Source organism: Nannospalax galili, unplaced genomic scaffold (assembly GCF_000622305.1).
Source record: "Nannospalax galili isolate Female #2095 unplaced genomic scaffold, S.galili_v1.0 scaffold450, whole genome shotgun sequence".
Taxonomy (NCBI): domain Eukaryota; kingdom Metazoa; phylum Chordata; class Mammalia; order Rodentia; family Spalacidae; genus Nannospalax; species Nannospalax galili.
The window spans coordinates 3,436,086-3,455,823 of record NW_008329134.1 but is presented as its reverse complement, the minus strand read 5'-3'; the positions used below and the strand labels follow the sequence as shown (position 1 = coordinate 3,455,823).

At 37.8% G+C, this 19,738-nt stretch overlaps 1 long non-coding RNA gene across 3 annotated transcripts in view; it reads right to left on the bottom strand.

Moving 5' to 3' along the window:
• Positions 1-3,841: 3,841 nt before the first annotated feature.
• LOC115070280 overlaps positions 3,842-19,738 on the bottom strand; it is a 123,593-nt gene continuing 107,696 nt past the window's right edge. For all 3 annotated transcript variants that reach the window (XR_003849465.1, XR_003849464.1, XR_003849469.1), the window contains 2 exons: positions 6,589-6,740; positions 3,842-4,810 (listed from right to left, as the gene is read on the bottom strand). This is a non-coding gene — a long non-coding RNA (uncharacterized LOC115070280). The remainder of the gene's footprint in view (positions 4,811-6,588; positions 6,741-19,738) is intronic.

Sequence of the window (19,738 nt, the reverse complement as noted above, 5' to 3'; positions counted from 1 at the left end):
ACGAGATCCTCTCATTGAATTGGAAGGCTGTGTGGAATAGCTTTAAGTAAAGAGGAAGCATTTGTCCACCTCTAATCCTTTTTCTGGACACATCTCTTTAGGATGAAGTTCCCAAAAGATAATCATATAACTGATGAAAATTTAATCCACTCAATTCTAAAATAGTATTTTAGGGTATATTATTCACAAATATGCCTTTAAAATCTAAATATATATTTTCAAGTTCTAATTTCAAAGTTGCCTCTGTGGTTTTATTTGCAGGGTTTTATGAAGAAGTCAAACAGATCCTTTGAGGTAGAGTTGAGCACCTCTGCCTTAGAGGACAGGCGGCTTCCCTCCAAACCCTGGCTTAGCCACTTACATGCCATAGACTGCCAGACTGGAAAACCTCCTGCATCTTATGTCATGACCTACTATTTAGATCTTTCTCTTTCTTCCTCACTCCTCCCCTCTTTTCCTCCCTCTTTCCTTTCTTCCTTCTTTCCTATTACTCAGTACACACACACGCACACACACACACACTCACACACACACACACACACACACACACTAGCAACAGAAAAATGGGAGAGACAAATAAAATGGTCTAACTCAACATTCATCTCAGCAGGTAAATGTGATGTCATAGTCATGTCTTCTGTCTGAAGCATATGTGCCTTTTACATCTTGGGTCATTCACACCTAAAGTAGTCCTTAAAATATAAGGTCTTAACTTAATGATAATCACTCCAGTTTAAAAAATATTGGAAAAATATTAATCCATGAGAAAATGACTGAAAATTATTTTCTTCCAATACTCAGAGACATACCTCTCTTATTTGCTACTTAGAGGATAAAGAAGAGAGAGAAAGAGAGAGAGAGAGAGAGAGAGAGAGAGAGAGAGAGAGAGAGAGAGAAATACGATCATTTTGCTGTGGAATTCTGGAAAGCTAAGTGGAAAGATTACTAAATTCTGCTGTCCTTGTAAAAGGAAAACGATCAGCAGTCGTGAGGCACACACCAGCTTCCCTTCCCAATGGGTGCTGATAGTGGAGCACACACCCTTCCTGTTGTTCCAGGTGCTAAAGAGATTGAAGCTGAAAATATCTAAACACTTGGAAATCCTAAAGACATCCTCTGAACACTCTATAAAAAAAGACTGGTCTTTATTTCTGCTAAGGTATAGCAGACTCTTCCCTTTGATTTTACTTTATTGTAAGAGGAAGTTTATTGCATTAGCTGCTAGCCCCCCGATACCTCAACTTCTTTCGGTCTCTTTCTTAATATGTGTGACTATTTTTCACTTCTGGTCCTTAGTGGTTGTCAGTGGTCTTGCTATTTCTGTCACTTTTACCTGGGTGTGAGTCACCTCAGTAATGGCTCCCAGAAATGTCCTCTGCCTATTTTCCTCAGAAGCTATGAAAGCCACGGACTGAGCCATGAGCAGGGAATTGGATGTTGCTGAAAGTTGCCAAAGGAGTGGTGGGACATTATTTCTCTATTGATTGCAAACTAGTAACTGACATTTATATTTTGACCATGGTAATAGAAGGACTGAGATGCCTCAGTTTGCCTTCACCTGTGAACTGGAGTCAGTTTTACTCCTGCCCCTGTCTACATTCCTCATAGATATGGTACTGGCTTCTTTCTTTACTTTGCTTCTATTTGTCCTCAAGCAATTCTACTGAGGTGCTATTGTATATACATACATTAATGTGTTCAAATGAAGTTTGCAGCAGCAGTGTTCGTCATTAGAAGCTTAGCTGTGAAGGCAGAGGTATACTGTAGCCTCATAACAAAAAAGGAATTTAGAAGTTACAAAACCTTTTTAACTTCCTTATTCAGAGTTGAAGAATGGAACCTCTCTTACATCAGAAATACTGAAGTTGTGGGCAAATTACAACTGATTAAGTCATATAGATTATTTCTTGACCATTTAGGCTTCCTTGATTTCATGTAACAGTGTGAGAAGGGTGAGCTTGTGAAAGACTATTCTAGATGCTGAGGCAATGAAAATCCATAACTGACATACAAGAGTTTCAATCATGTTGAATTTACATGTTTTTAAGATGAGAAAACTATTTGAAACTAGGCCTTAAAGTCAGATGGACAGCAGGGCTAGTCAGGCATGTATGCAGGCATCACGTAAAATAGATGCTTGAGGCCCAGATTATCATGCAGAGAGATCAGGTGGCAGGAGAAGAGATTATGAGCTACAACACACTGGGCAAAGAGCACAATGAATAATAAATTGGTGAAGATGTCTGAAAATCAGGGTCAGAGGTACAAGGAGAAACTGGAGAATCCCAGCTCTGGTCCAAGGGACGTTCCCCAGCACTGGCTTCATACCAGTTCAAGGTTAGTAACTCCAGATCTTACTATTGGACCTACTTGACCTTTTCAGGCCACGTTCATTGACACCTCTTCTCTAAGCTTAGAGAGAGAAGGGTGGGTGTTTCCACTCAAATATCAATGATCATCACTATATATTTTAATTCAAAAGACACTTTTCAATAAGCATAGAGACGTAGGTCTCATAGGACTATTCAGAGTGACACCAACTGTTTTCATTTTTAAAATTAGTAAAGAAAGTGGTTCTTATTTGAGGTGTACAATATTAATATTTGATATACATATAGGTCTTTCTTAGAAATTTTCAGGTTGGGACTGGAGAAATAGCTCAGTGGTTAAGAACACTGGCTGTTCTTACAGAGGACCTGGGTTCAATTCCCAGCACCCACATGGTGGCTAACAACTGTCCTTAACTCTAGTTCCAGGGGATCCGACACCCTCTTCTGACATCCATGGGCATTGCATGACATGGGTGCACTTAACACACATGCAAGCAATACATTCATACACATAAAATAAAAATAATAAATAAAAAATTTTTTAAATAATTTTTCAAGCATACAATACAATACCGACTATAGTCATTAATCTATATGTTTATATCAACAACTCATTTGCCATACATATTTGAAACTTCACACTCTCTGATTAATCTCTTCCCATTCTTCCCACCATTCAGGAAGAACCACTGTACTCTGTGATTCTATGAATCTGACATTTTAGATTCCACATACAAGCTATCTTTTTTATTAGCCATTGCTGAAGAGTTCTTGAGTCTGTATCATATCTCTGGAGTACAACTAAAATCAGAATTTGATTTGGTGTTCTGGTTGTAAAGCAACTTATGGCTCTAGAGGGGATGTTCCACCTTTTGATCCTAGGACATGGCATTGTTTGTCTACAATGTTTGGTCACCATCCATAAACATTCTGGGACTCATGTGGCCCACAGTCAGGTTGGAGATGCATGCTAGAGCCTCAGTCATCCAACAGTAACTTTTCTGAAGTTGGCTTTTATAGTATCAATAGAATAGATAAGAGAGTTGCCATTGACAATGGCACCCAGTCATTTATTCACTAGTAATTCTAAACAAATAAATCACCTGTGAAGCAGGGGAGCAATAATGGTAGGATCTTAAGGAACAGACATCTAAGGTTAGGACTGTACATTTTAAAAATAGATAAATGTTAGAACATATTTGAGAAGAAAATGGTTCTTAGAATAAGAAATAGGGGCATTAAAATGTATATTCAGCACCTCGTTAGATAGAAGGAGGATCTGGAAACTTTCCTTGGTTTTGTTGTATTTCTTAGTACATCTCTTTAGGACCAAAAGTACTCTGAAAATAACATCTTAAGCATTGGTAATGGCAAGCATCAAGCTGGTTCTTGTGTGTTCAGGAGTTAGTGCTTGTTCACGTGCCTGTGTAGTATGAGATGACATGAGGGAGGAAAGAGATTCATGGAGTCAGTGGACAATAATTTCAAAAGATTAGTGGTAAGACAAAATGGATGATTATTTACTTTATTTAGAAATTATGATGTCATTGGTGACCTTAACAAGAGTGGACTGTAAAATGCTAAGGGCAAAACTTGGTTACAGGAAGGTGAAGAGGAGACAGAGACTTCCTTTTCCAACAGCATTGGCAGAGTAAATATCCTGAAAAATCTGCCCTGCTACACAGCACCTAAAAGTAGTAGATACAGATTGAAAAACATGTTTTAGTTCATGCCTGAGATGGAAAAGGGAAGAAAAGTTATAGAGCCATCAGAGGCCCAGGATTCTGGGAGGAGTCCCTTTGCAAGCAGTAAAACCCCTGCTGGTTCCCGCAATTTGGAGCTTCAGTTTGGGCTTAGAAAAAGTCAGTTCTCTGCTACTCCAAGAGTTAAGATTCAGGTCCTGGGACTTGCAAAGAATTATGTCTTCAGCGAAGAGATGAACTAGAAAAAAAGTATATAATCTGTCTTGAATCAAGAAGCAAACTAACTTCCAAAGTGTTTCCCCTCACCACAGAATTCATCAAGCAGAGCCAGTTGTCGAACAGCCATTACACAGTCTAGGTGAGTTCACCTTGACTATACTGAAGCATCTGTTTTGGGTATGCCTATCAAGACTGACAGATGAGAACAATCCACTCCCAGGGTGTGGGCCAGTACCATCTAATGCACGAGAGCCCAGGTAGAGCGAGAAGGTGGAGAGAGGCCAAGCAGCTTGCTTTCTTCCGGAGCTGGGGCACACTCTTCTGCCCTTGGATTCCTCAGCATTTGGGCTCTTGATGTGCACCTGAGGCGTCCTGGCATTGTCAGGTCTACAGTCTAGGACAGAGCTGTGCCAACAGCTTCCCTGGTTTTCCTTTCCTTTGATGTGTCAGCTTTCATAATGGCATGGGCCATTTCCAGTAACAAAGCCTTCTCATCTCACAGCCTGCATCGTCAGAAAAGGAGACCAACAATCCTGGACTTGATACTTCCTTAAGTACCTATGAGAAACAAAAAAATAAAACAAAAACAAACAAAAAGGAATAATAATTTCCCTTGAAACAGCTGTTCACTCAAACCTGGAATAATTTTCATGTGTATATTCCCACTGTGATTCTCGAAGTTAAAAGTACAAAATAATAATGGAAAGAGCAAATCACATTAAATTTGAAGGGAAACGATAAAGACAGTAAGACCTAGGCACTAAAACTATCACATTCACAAATTCGTATTTAAACATAAGGTTTAAATAACTATCTTTAAAAAAATAAAATGTGAATAAAAAAGTGATTATGAAGATGACTGAATAGTATTGGTGAAAAATAGGAAGTTAATTATGCATCTAGATGTGAAATGCACACTAATTAAAATTAACAATCCAGTAAGTGTGTTCCTTAGCCTGTTAGATGTTACTAAGTGAGACAGAGGACATTGGAAAATAGATATGGATTAACTGCCTCCCCCCACAAAGAGCCCAGAAAAACAGATAAAGAATGCCTAGAACATGCAAAATATATCAAATCCGAATTCTCCAAAGAAGTACAAAAGAAATGGCAAAGAGATCATTTTGGATGGAAAAATGTCTGAGAACCCAGAAGTCCAGAAGGTATGAATTTCAGATTTAGGAAATAAAACAAATCTATCTTCATCTCCAACATATAGAACAAACTTAAGAACATTTTTTAAAAAAATGGTCAGACAGGAAAAAAAAAAATTAGATTACCTCTAAAGAAACAGAATAAAAGCCGAATTACAAACAAAAATGTTTGAAGCCAAAAAACAGATACCAAACTGATGAAAGTTTGTAGCTGTAAAACTAGGATTGTAAAATAGCTTAATGTTGCCCTTAGTATTTAAAAATAAACCAAGAAATTTTATAAAGGCTCTGGGGATGTAGGTTAATTAGCATTCTTGCCTAGCATGTATTACTTGGGTTTGCTTCCCAGCACTGCATAAACTAGGTGTGGTGGCACACAACTGTAATCCCAGCCCTTGGGAGGTGGGGCAGGATTACTGGGAGTTTAAGGCCATATTTAAGCTACATAACAAGTTCAAAGGCAGCCTGGGCTGCATGGAATGTTGTCTTAAGTAAAACTAAAAGTTTACACGAAGTATAACCTCCCTATTGGAACTCATAAGATTGATACTTCAGAAATAAGGAAAAGGACTTTAGGAAAACTGAGGTCAAGAGTGAATAAATGAAGTTGTAGGTGTGAGGGAATGTAAACAAATATTCTGTGAAACAATGTTAATAAATTCTATTTTGACAGTATATTCATTCTCATTACTATGTAACAAATTACCACAACTTTAGTGCCTTAAAAATACTTATGTACTAGCTCCAAGTTTCCTTGGGCTCGTGGATCTGGGTACAGCTAACTGGGTCTATTGATCTGGATTTCAAGAGGCTGAGCTCAAGGTTTTAAAAGGCACCAAGGAAGAGTAAACTCCCAGGATCAGTAGGGCTGAGTTAATTTCCCTGAAGCTTTACAGATGAACATCCAGGCTTCAGATGCAGGCTATCTTTAGTCTGCAGAGGCCATGCCATTCTGCAGATGTTCTTGTCACCTGACAGCATCTTCTGAGGCCAGCAAGGAAAACCTCCCTCCAATCTATTTAATGTCATTAGAATGGCCTCCTATCATCCTTGCCTAGGGCATCCTAGGGCAGCCTAGTCAAGGGAGTGGCAGTCTATTACTTTTGCCGGTTTCCACTGGTTAGAAGCAGACATAGGTTCTGTCCACCTAGGTGGAAAGAATAGTTCAAGGATGAGACTCACAAGTTGCCATAGAGTGTGTTCACCACAGAGAAGATGGCAAAACAATATTGGGGGTAATCAGATCAGCCATGCTCAGAGTTAAAGCACACTAGTTTTGTAGGCGGTACACGTAGGTAGAGATGGGTTATAAATTGTATCCAGCGCAGATCAAACTGTAAAAGATGGAAGAAATGAATCAAAATACACAAGGAACCCACAATATAAAGACACAAAACATTTTTAAATTAAAAAATCAGAACAAATTTAGTGTGGCTATATTATCATATAACCATTATGATAAAAATACAATTGAAGGATTATACAAAATGAATTCTAAAATTCTATGTCATTGAGCTGGACAGTTCAAAATCATGTAAAGCAAAATAAAGTGTCAAAAGGATTCATCAATTATAATCAGTAAAACAGAAAAAAATTAGGTAAAATGTAAAGGATGTAAGAACTCACACAGCATATTTGAACTAATTGTAGTAATAATGAACATGAAACCCTTAGCAACAGCATTATTTTCAACATGACACTTGCTGACATATAGATCTAGACAAGCCATGTAGAAACTACTAAAACTAGTTTTAACAAACATGAAAGACCTAATGGAAATTATATTCTCTAATCACAAAAAAATTAAATTTAAAATCAGTAAGAAAAAGATCATGAAGTCCATTTATTAAGAAATTTGAGAACACACTTGGTTTTTAAAATATTTTTTACATTGATTCTTTTAGTGTGTATGTGTGTGTGTGTATGCACATGTTATGTACATGCCAAGGTATGTGTGTGGTGGTTCAGAGACAACTAGGGGGTTCAGTTATCACCTTCCTCCATGTAGGTTCCAAGGATTGAATGTGGGGAGAAACAACATCCCCAAAAGGAAAGACATACCTGCTGCCTTTATCATTAAACAGAATTTACAAATTACTTTTATTAAACAATTTTTAAATGGGGAAATGAGCACAAACTTAAAGAATACAAGAGGGAACACAAGTAGTACATTAAAACATGAAACAATTTTCAAACTCATTACTAATCAAGAAAACAAGAATTAAAACAATAAAGCATAACTTTAGTATTTTCTTGTGCAATATTTTTATAGGAAAAGTATACAGTGATGTTGAAGATGTGAAACAATGAATACTTATATTTTGATGGTGGTGATATAGACTGGAGCAATCACTTTGGAAACCAATTTGACATGACATAGTAAATATAGAGTTGTTTCCCTCCACTCTAGTGTTGAGAAATTCACAGAGGACATAAGGACATGTATACAAAAATGTTTACAGATGCATTTAATGGCTAAAATCAAGTATTCCTAACTTACATGAATTGAAATTTCATGTGACTCCATGCAATAATAACAACTGGAAAGAACAGCTGATTTATGATCTATTTCATGGTATTACGAATGAATGCTGCTCTGTTTATCAACATAGAAAAATCTCACACAGCTGATGTGGAGCAAAGCCAATATAAGCCATAGAATGCTAACAGCATGACAAAGTTTACATAAACATGTTTTGTAAAGTAAGGCACATATTGTTTATGCATATATATATATATTTTAATGAAAAACAAAAGCTGAAAAGATGGCTTTGTATTTTAAGGGCACTTGGAGCTCTTCCAGAAGCTGGAGTTCAGTTCCCAGCTCCCATGTCAGGCAGCTGACATCCATCAGTAACTCCAACTCAGGGGATCTGATGCCCTCTTCTGGCCTCTGAGGGCACCTGCACTCATGGCACACACACACACACACACACACACACACACACAAATAGAAGAAAAAATAAAAACAAGTTGAAATTCATAATTATCTTTATCTGGAGTGGGGACTGTATTGGGAAGAGGAACACAAAGTTATATTAAAATCATTGCCAATATTTTGTTTTTAAGCTGATCAGTGGAAACATTTTCATTGTTATATAAGCTTATGTGCATTTTCATTTACCTGTATGAAATATTTTATAATCAATAATTGATAAAAGCATGGAAGGTAGAGGCTAATAGTGAATGATGTTTTCTTGACAGCTGGTTGGGGTTAAAAGATTAGGAGAGAAAAAGCTAGAAAAGAAAACAGAATTAGGAAAGGGTCTTTGTTTTTTAAAAAGTTGAGAGAAACTTAACTGTATTAATATACTGAAATACAGAGCTTGACAGAATGGTTGATGAATCAGGTGGCTAAGGATACAGGCATATGATGGTTAATTTTTGAGTCTGAGCAAGTTAAGGAAATAAAGTCACTGGCTCCATCCTCACCCCATTGGGGGGCAGGGGCTCATCCGATTAACTGATGGTCTGAATGGATGAAAAGGCAGAGGAAGGGGGAGGAAGAGGAAATTTGCTCTCTCTGAAGACAGGCATCTGTCTTCTCTCTAGCATTTGCAGGCTCCTGGTCTTGGACTTTCAGACCCCAGGATTGACAAGAGTGCTTGCCCAGCCTCCTCAGTTCTCAGACCTTCAACTTGGTAGTTAAACCATTGGTTTCTCTGGTTCTCAGCTCTTTGAACTTGGACTAATTACATCAACAGCTTTTCAGGCTTGCAGGTGGCGGCTACTGAGACTTTACCCTCCTTCATCTTGTGAATCAGTTTCCATGCTGTATCCTCTCTATTTTGTCCATCTATCCATTGGCTCTGTTTTTCTAAGGGAGCCCTGACTAGCACATGGAATGAATGAGAACTAAAATGAAGGGAGAGTATCATTAGAGGCGAGTGTCACATTTTGCATTAAAAAGGGATGGAGCAGAATATGATCCATGCAGTATTGGCTGGAGAAGTTAAAGAATCCAAACTTCTACTGGTTTGAGGCTCACTGTTTTCTTGTTAATTAGTTCCATCATCTGCTGAAGCTGATAGTTAAAACAGCAAGAAAAGACACCTGAGGGAAATTTCAGAGGTATAAAGCAATCATGGTGAGTCTGGGAAAATAGAATGACAGCAACATGGAAGGGACTGAATGGAGCCAGACCATAGATATGCCATCACATCTATTTGTTCCTTATTTGTAGGTACACAAAGCTCTTCAGAAATGAGAGCAAAGAATGATTTGGAATAAGATAAAATTCACAGGCTCCTCAATAGGGCCTATGACAGGCACACCTGGGCTCAAAGTGTATGCGTTAACAAGCCTTACAGTTTAGGCATACACAGATTAAGAAGATAAGGAAGGATAGGGAAATAATAAACAGCAAAAATGTTGAGGCCCTAGATATGGTTAAATAGCTGCTGAGGTTAAAGTACTGGACTGAGAGAAATGTGAGGACAGCAAGATGTTATAAGAAGTTTGAGAAACCAGAGTAGAAAATGTGATGGCACTGAAAAACCCCAGGAGTGGCCCGTGTGTGTGTATGTGTGTGTGTGTGGTCCTGGAATTGAGACTGTGTGTGTGTGTGTGTGTGTGTGTGTGTGTGTGTGTGTGTGTGGTCCTGGAATTGAGGTCAGAGAATTGTGGTGAAAGTTTATGCCATGTCCAATTTGACATTGATATTGGCTAGGAAAACGGAGGGAAGAGAGAAAAGGATCAGAGTGTGAAGGTCCTGGACAAGTGTAGCTGAGGACTAAGAGGTGGGAGAACAGGGTGACTGGTAAAAGTGATTAGATGGGTGAAATCCTCTCCAGCAGTGTTTTGTCTATGAATGTGAATTATAGTGTGGGAGCTGAGCTGCGATGTAGGAAGCTGTAATAAAACATATGGGGCAAGTGGTAGAGGGGCGCAGTCTAACTTCCGAGGATAAAGAGCATGCCAGCTTCCTAAGAGTTTCAACTATAACATAAGTCCCAAACCTTCACTCTTACTTCAAACTATTTACCCTCACTGTCTGTCAAAGAACCGTGTGGAAAGAACAAATGAACGACAGGTCCTCAGCCCCATTTTGCACAATGTGAGGGACCCACAGGAGGATTTATTTGATTTATTCTGATTTATTTTCTCATCTGTGACAACTTCACTGATAGCCCCTATCTGAATGCACCTCGATGCTTAGAAATATGTCTCTCAACCACTGGTGCCCTTTACTTCAGGGAGAAAACATGTAATATTGCACTTATGTCTATAGTGTCTAGCATGGTGCTCAGAATATAACAGGTGCTCAATATGTGTTTCTTGAATAAGTAATGGCAAGAATGGAACCATGTTAACAGATGGAAAGGATTATGAAGGTGATGGGCAATACCTGAATGTTTATCTTTGTGAATAGGCATGTTTCTTGCATGAGTTAGTAGAAAAGAATGATATTCTGCAGAACCTAGTCTAATCACCTAGGAGAGTTTGGGGCAAGGAAAATCATTCAAAATGAAATTCAGTAGAAGGGAGTAGCCAAGAAACAGCATTACAGAAGGGTGAGGGAGAGATCACAATAATTTTGCTGATAACATTGTAGGTGGAAGCTATGATAGTCCACATAGTATATTCTGAAATTGGTAGCCATCTAAGCAAGGTTTTCACTAAACATGTGCTTCTGTACTTTTAAGTACTATAGTTCATGAAACCAGCAAAGCAAATCTTGTTTCCTAGTGTTAGAAATTAGCTTCCTATGAAATCAAGTGGCTCTTTAGATGTGGGTTTAAGAAATCTAAAAGGGCTCATAATATGAAGGGAAATAAGAAACAGATGTCTCAAGTATGATCTTGAATAAAACTGTATTTTGATATTATGCTAGGAAAAAGGGAGGTATCATTTCTGATGGTTTTTTTTTTTTTAATAATGAGTCTATACTCTAATCCATAGTATGGGACTTATTTTGAACCCAAGGATCAAGTAAACAAGTTTAACAAGTATGAAGGATGTTTTGAGTTGAAATTTATTAGGTTATATATTTACAGACACCACCAGATGAGGTTTGGAAAGTATAAATCTTGCTCTTTGTTAACTGGAAGCATTCTTCATTAAACAGTCTGTTCTAGTTCTTGTAAATATATCTGCTAGCAGGCATTCCTGAAGAACTAATAGATAATAATCTAATGGCATATTTGACATGTAAGTTTGTAAACTGTTGTGTACTTTATGATGTCACAATATTGGTGTGCTGCATGCACTAGGAGATTAATTTTTTTTATATTTACTGTGGGGAGGCATATGTTTTATGGCTGTGAGAGTCAGATCTTTCCTCCCACCATGTGGGTTCCAGAGATCAAACTCAGGTCTCCAGGCCTGGTCTCAAGCATTCTTGCCCTCTGAACTATTTTGCCAGCTGATACTGGAAGATTTTTTAAAAATAAAAACTGAACAAAATATATCATGTTTTCTAGTAATTAGGAGATTTATGGAATTTTGGAATTAGAAAAAAATGTGAGAGTCAGATCTTTCCTCCCACCATGTGGGTTCCAGAGATCAAACTCAGGTCTCCAGGCCTGGTCTCAAGCATTCTTGCCCTCTGAACTATTTTGCCAGCTGATACTGGAAGATTTTTTAAAAATAAAAACTGAACAAAATATATCATGTTTTCTAGTAATTAGGAGATTTATGGAATTTTGGAATTAGAAAAAAAAAAAACCTGATATTTTTTTATCTGAATGCCCCAACATTTTTATGTGAAAAACAAAAGAAGTTTGAGGAAGATGAGCTGTCAGTGAAACAGGGCTGAGACAAAGGTCAGATTTCTGTGTCCTGCACTTACACTTCCTCTCTGCTTTCACTTTGAATCCCAAGATTGTATTAAATACATTTAATGCCTCCACAATGCTTCAATTCGATATACAAGCAAAAGAATTAAAATTTATTTGAAGACTTATAAACTTCATAGAACTCATAAGTAAAGTTTTAAACTCTCATTGAAAGTTTCAGGTAGAAAAACAATCATTAAAGGAATAAATTCCAAACCCATGAATCAAATTAAAAGAGAATTGAGATATATAAAGATTCTTCAGCAAAATACATAACTTTTCCCTCTCCCATAACTTTCCACTCTCCCAAAACAGCCACAGCATTTCTCTATTAAAGAGCCTCCTGTGAGCAGTGATATTCTAGTATTAAAACTCCCTTACATGCTGGTTGTGAAGACTGGCTCACAGTTATCAGAAGGAGAGTTGACTGCTAGAAGCCCTATTGGGGCCAACACAGAGTTGGTCTTTAATGAAAGCATAGCTAAGGCAGGTCTGTTGTTCTGATTTCTGTAACAGTCACGTGAACCCAGATATTTCTCTTTCTCTCCTTCCTCCCCACATTAAAGATTTGGAAGTACAATTGGAAGCAAAATTTTAGAATGTCAAACCCACAAAAATGTCATGGTTTGGGGTGCTTGAGTTTGGTAAGCTAGTAAAAAGATCCGAGTGGATACTTGGTTTTGTGTGGGACCAACACCAAACTCCAAACCAGAAAAAATCTCCAAGAATTGTCACAGCTGCTTCAAATTTGGCTTAAAGAAAAGGAATTTAATCAGATACAGAAATGTAACATATTGAAAAACATTATATACACGTTTATTTCATACCACTGAAATTTTGAAAAGTTGGAGATTTCAATTTTGATCCTTAAATTTTTAAAAATCTATATATAACTATCTTCCAAGAAAGAAGATAAAATTCAATTACTTCCAGTTAAAACCTCTCCCCTCTGTGCTCCATTTCTGGGCAAAGCTATCTGCCCTCTTCCTCTTCCCGTAAAATGATTCCAAAGAAATTGGCATTGAGAAAATTGTCTCCAGAGAGCTAGGCTCAGTAGGTAGAGTGATTAGTTCATTGCACAAAGCCCTGGGTTTGATGCTAGCACCTGGAAGACCAACATGGGGATCAGCCGTTAAAGGGCATCTTCTGCCACATAAGTCGTTTGAGACCAGTCAGGAAAAAATGAGACCTTAACTCTAGTCTCAGAAAAAGAAAAGCTAGGTCATTTATTTTGTGCTAGATCCCGTAGGCGTCAAGCTAATTGTATTAATAGTGTTTGTTTTGTTTTGTTTTGTTTTGAGACAGGATCTTATTGTGTAGCCCAGCCTTCCAAGTGCTGGGATCATATGGATATATAACTATCTACTCTGCTAAGATGCATCTTTTAGTTTGGCAAGTAGAGGGAGAGCTGATGCTAAACCATTTTATATGTGGTTTTATATCAATTGGCTCATCAAAACTCATGTAAAAAGAGTAATGAGCAAAACTTCAGAACAACCCATTGGAATGCTAATGTCCTTGGAATGAGAACTTCACCATACTCCTTGTTTATCTCAAGAGTGCCCAGTCAGACAGTTGTGCTTAGTAAATAGAGAATGGGAAGGAATGAAGTCTTCTTGCTGATAACTGATCTTTGGCACCATCTTCAAATAACTACATGGGAATCCCACTTACATTACAGTCAATCCCAATAAACTCATTTTAAGTTGAAAATATCCTAAATTGAAAATGCATTACATAAACCTAACCTTCCAAACATGATAGCTTAGCCACATAGTACACCATAGATTAGAATTTTGGTTGTTTCTCTTTATGAGTGTATGGTTGCCCGGGAGCCATGACTTGCCTCCACCACTCAGAGTAGAAAGAGGGTATTGTACCCAGACATTCATCTAGGCAATCCACAGTTCAAATCAGTTTCTATTGATTGCATGTTGCTTTTATAGCATCACAAAATGGAAAAAAAAAACAATTAAATTGAGCCTTCCTAAACCAGGGGTTGTTTGTTTCCAGTGGGAATTACCTTACAAGTATCATGGGATCATCTCTTCTTTTCCTTTCCTTACATGCTATGGACCACATAATGAAAGAAGTGGGCAGCTGTTCTATAATTAGGTTATTGATCTTAAAATAAATTTCAATAGAGAATATCATAGGCTGACATTTTCTTTTTTAAAAACAATTTTTACATTAATGTCTACTTCTCAACCAGCCTGTGTTTGTGTGGTTGACATCACCTCTGCCACACTCTGAAAGCTGTTGTAGCAGCAGTGAGGCCTGCTGCAGCTGTTCCTAGGGCTAGTCAGTGTCTATTGATGTAGCATGATTGGCCTACTAGATGTGGAGACACTTGGACTGGCTGATACAACATGCATTTCCCATACATTTCTCCCTTGCCTAGCAGCACCAGGGCAGTACAGTAGTAATAATTTAAATACTCAGTTCACCAGTCTATCCTTAAGCTGTGAATGCTTATGTGACATAATTCTGACTCATAAAATGCAAAGCTGATTGACACCTGCCTCCTTCCTCCTTGGGCACACGTACACAAAGATTAAAACCATTTGCTAAGGATGACAGTGTAGAAACATCAGCAAGGCTGGAGCTTGACCTTCTTGTGTAATGATTATGGAGGTTTTACTGATCTGCTGAGAAATTTTTTTCCTTCCATTTTTATTATGATAAAAAACACATAATAAGCTTGTCATCTTAACCATTTTAAGTGAACAGTTTGATGATATTAAATACATTGATATCATTGTGCAGCAAACACTGCCATCTATCAATATAATTTTGTTTTGTTTAATGCTGAGTTGAACTTAACTAGGCAAGCACTCTACTACTAAGCCACATCCATTACCCCATCTCCTCCATAATTTTTTTTTGATGGTCTCCCTAGTCCTAGGCCATCTGGAACTCACTTCACTATGGAGACAAGGCTGGCCTTGATCCTACAGCCTCCTGAGGTCTGGGATTAAAGGCACATGCTACCACACTGGGCATTACATAATTATTTTTACCTTGCAAAACCCAAACTCTGTACACATTATAGAGTATCTCCATATTCCCCTTTTCCCCAGCCCTTGACAATCACTGTTTGACTTGTTGCTGACTACAGTTACTCTAGGTATCTCATATAAATGGAATGATACCAGATTTAAAGCAGGTTGTTCTCCAGGTTCATCCATGTTATTTTATGTGGCGGAGTTTTCATTCTTTTGAAGGCTAGACAATATTCCCTTCTTTTTTTCTTTTATTCTTTTTTCCTTGCATTATTCTTATTTTACATGTATGAGTGTATTGCCTGCATGTATGTGAGTGCACCCATGTCATGCAATGCTGCAGAGGTCAGAAGAGGGCATCGGATTCCCCTGGAACTGGAGTTAAGGATGGTTTGTAGCTGCCATGTGGGTGCTGGGAATCGAACTTGGTTCCTCTGCAAGAGCAGTCAGTGTTCTTAACCACTGAGCAATCTCTCCAGCCCCAGGAAGGCTAGACAATATTCCCTTCTATAAATGTTCACATTTTGTATATTTTTTCATTTACCTATAGATAGGTGATCTTCACATTTTAGCTGCTATGAACACAGATATATAAATATCTCTTTGATAATATGCTCTGAGTTCTATTGGGCATATACTCAGAAGTAGAATTTTTGGGTCCTATGGAAAATACATGTTTTGTTATTTGAGTAATTACCATTGTGTTTTACAAAGTTGCTGTCCACTTAACGTTTTCAACAGAAGTGCACTGGTAGTCCAAATTCTGCATATGTTTGACAACACTTATCATTTTCCATTGGTTGGTGTGTGCTTGATAATAATTATGCTGAATGTGAGTTTGTAGCTCACTGTGATTTTCATTTGCACTTCACTAATGATTATTGATGTCCAGCTACCTTTCCTGGGCTTACTGGCTGACCACTCACAAATCTAACAAGTGTCTATTCAGGTTCTTTTCCAACTTTTGAATTGGTTTACTTGTTATTTTTCCTTGTGACTATGGTGCAGTCTTAGGAGTTCCAACAACATATGCTCTTGTCTGAATGTATAGCCCAAAATTCACATGTTGAAACTTAATGGCACTTTGATAGTACTAAGATGTGGGGCCCATGATTAGGTCATGATTTCTCCCTCATGAATTGTTAGGACCCAAATAAAAGTGCTCAAGAGAACTGGTGAGGCCCTTTCTCTTACACCACCTGAGGGAGTCACCGAGAAGGAGTCATCTATGAGGAATGGGCCCTCACATGACACCAAGCTGCCAGTGCTTCGATCTTGGGCATATGAGCCTCTACAACTGATAATTTTGCACCCTTGGGTGCTATAGGGACATGAATGGATTAAAACTTCTCACTTGCCTTTCTAATGTTGATAGTGGCCTTTAGTGAACAAATTCTTTAAGTTTCAGGATCTCTAGTTTGTGTCCTTTCTGTTTTGGGCCTATGCATTTGATGTCATATCCAAGAAATCACTGTCAGAACCAGTGTCATAAAGCTTTTACCCTTTAAAAAAATTACCCTATATTTAGGCCTTTGATCCACTTTGAGTATTTTTATATGGTATTGGGTGAGAATTCAACTTTATATATATATGTGTACATATATATGTACACATATATATACACACACACGTGTGTGTGTGTGTATGTGTGTGTGTGTATCCAGTCTTCCTGTAACTATTTGTTCAAAAGGCTGTCCCTTTTCCACTGACTGGTCTTGGTACTCTTGTCAAAATACATCTGGCTATATATGTGAGGAATGATTTCTGGACTCTGTTCTATTCTCAAGGTCTGCATGTGTGCCTTTATAGCAATAACACATTTTTTAGTATTATAGCTTTGTAGTACAATTTGAAATCAAGAAGTTTAAGCCTTCTTAGCTTTGTCTAAACTTCTTTGTATAAGATAAAGAAGTGCCTCCACTGTAATTTTGATTTTATATTGTGTGCAACTGAAATATTTTGATATGATGTATTATTTTGGAATTGAACTCAGTATTAGGACAGCTACAAAAATAGTTAAAATTGACTTCTGTCTTTCCAATATGCAGGAAAAGAAAAGCTTTTTAAGGTTAATTTAATTAAGCTATGTTAAGATTATCAGCAAATAATTGTTTTTCATATTTAGTTGAATGTAGAAAATTGATAATCCTAATTCATCTACAATACCCAACAGACCTCTAAACTTAGTGTTACACAGTTATTTCCTCTCAATTAGACATGTGTTAGGGTTTGGATGTGATCACCCACAGATGCATATGTTTGAATACTTGATTCCCTTTTGGTGACATTCTCTGGGGAAATTATGGCACATTTGGTGGTAGGGCTCAGCTGGAGCAGGTGGGACTGTAGACAGTGGGACTTGAGATATGGTGCCAACTCTGTTTCCTGTCTTCTTTCTTGACTTCCTGGTCCACTGAGATCACAGCAAATAATCTCATGCTTCTGCTGATTCAGCCACAAGTGGATCCCCTCTCCATAACTTTGTGACCATGGTGGACGGTACCCTTAATCCATGGGCTAAAATATATTCTTCCATCTTTGTTTCTTGCCCAGTCACAGTGAAAATACAGCATGATGATTGCCATCTTGAATCAGAACTCCCACTAGGCCTGTATAGATCACTCCCACTGGGCCTGTATTGGTCACTCCCACTAGGCCTGTATTGGTCACCCCCACTAGGCCTGTATTGGTCACTCCCACTAGGCCTGTATTGGTCACCCCCACTAGGCCTGTATTGGTCACTCCCACTAGGCCTGTATTGGTCACTCCCACTAGGCCTGTATAGATCTAGTCTGTTAACATTCCCATGTGAAGGGAGAAGGAAGGCTCACGAAATCTCTCCCCTTTACAAGGATAGCTAAATGGTAAATACTTGCTGGAAGGAGGAAACTCTTCTGTAGTATAAATGGCCCGGGAATCCTTTAGTGATGTGCCTTTCAAGAACAGTCACTCAAGGTGAGACATTATGGGGATGCAAGTGCCAAAGTCACTTATGCTCTTGCAAGTAACTCCAGTAATTCATTGATTAACCATGCTGGACTTGGGTGGAATCATTTCTTTGATCTATTGCTACCCCTGCTGTCTGGAATGAATAAAAATAGTCTCCCCCAAAAATTCACACAGCAATCAGGGCTGTATTGAGAATGACTGAGATTTTCAAATCTGTTTCTGCATTTAGTCTATATTGAACAATGTTATTGGTTGAAGTATATAAAGAAAATGCCACTTTATACACAAATGAGGCTAGAAAAGAATTCTATGTGAATGTGTATGTATGTGTTCATGTGTATGTGCAAGTGTGTGCATCGGGGTATGCATACATGTATATGTATGTGGAAGCCAGAGATTGCCATGTGTCTTCCTCACTGTCAACCTTGTTTTTCTGGACAGGGCTTCTTAGTGCTTTCTGCTTCATCACAGACATGATTTTTTTCTTCAGAAAGAAAACCTTTTATTTTTGAACCATAAAGTTTTTATTACAAAAATTACAGCTTTTTGTTTGTAATGAGTATATATAGTAAAGAATACAGACAGCTGGTACAGCTTGATTCAACCAACAGTTTCACCCCCCGTGGTTCTTCACCATTAGTGAAGATGTCAGCATAATGAAAAAGCAAGCGCCATCACTGTTATAAAAATAGTTTTGACCTTAGGGACTGTCAGGAGAGGAGTCCACTCTACATGCTGAGCATCATTCCATGTAGCATATCATATTACCCAATAATTAAACCAAAAATGTTCAATACATCAAGTAACACTAAGAGATTCAAGTCCTCCATAATCAGTGGTAAGGTCTACTGGCTCAGAAAAATGAACTAACTAGTTTTCTGAAGTAATTGTACTTGTATCCCAGAAGCAAATCAGCACATTCAAATTTGGTTTTCTTTTTGCTTTGAATGTAACATACAGTGACATTTGGAAAAATATGCCAGAAATATATGTATCACATTATGAAAATTTGGTTACCTTGACATATTTTCTCATAAACTTTTAACTTAACAAAAAATAGACTCAACACAGAACTTCTAGTGGAAATATTCTATTTTGAAATGATACTTTAGGTTTTCAGTGTTTTCTACTGTGTGAGTCAGAATATTTCCAATGATTTGTTATTAGAGCTGCAAATGCCAACTCAATATAGCATCATATTCTGATCATTATTAGGTGTATTCAGACTTTAAATTGCAGTTATGTCTTGATCTATGTAATAATATTTGTGTAGGGCTTTAATTTGATTTACTCGATAAATCATATTGGCTAATTTTTTTTCATGTGTTTATTTTCCATTCATATATAAAGAATTTTTGTACATTTTCTCATATTTTGCATATCTTTGAACACTTTCTGAATTATTCATTTATCTTTCTTCTTTTAAAAACTGTCTATTCTGGGGCTGGAGAGATGGCACAGCGGTTAAGAGCTGACTGCTCTTGTAGAGGACCCGGGTTCGATTCCCAGCACCCACATTGTGGCTACAAACCATCCTTAACTCCAGTTCCAGGGGAATCCGAAGCCCTCTTCTGATCTCCATGGCATTGCACAACACGGGTGCAC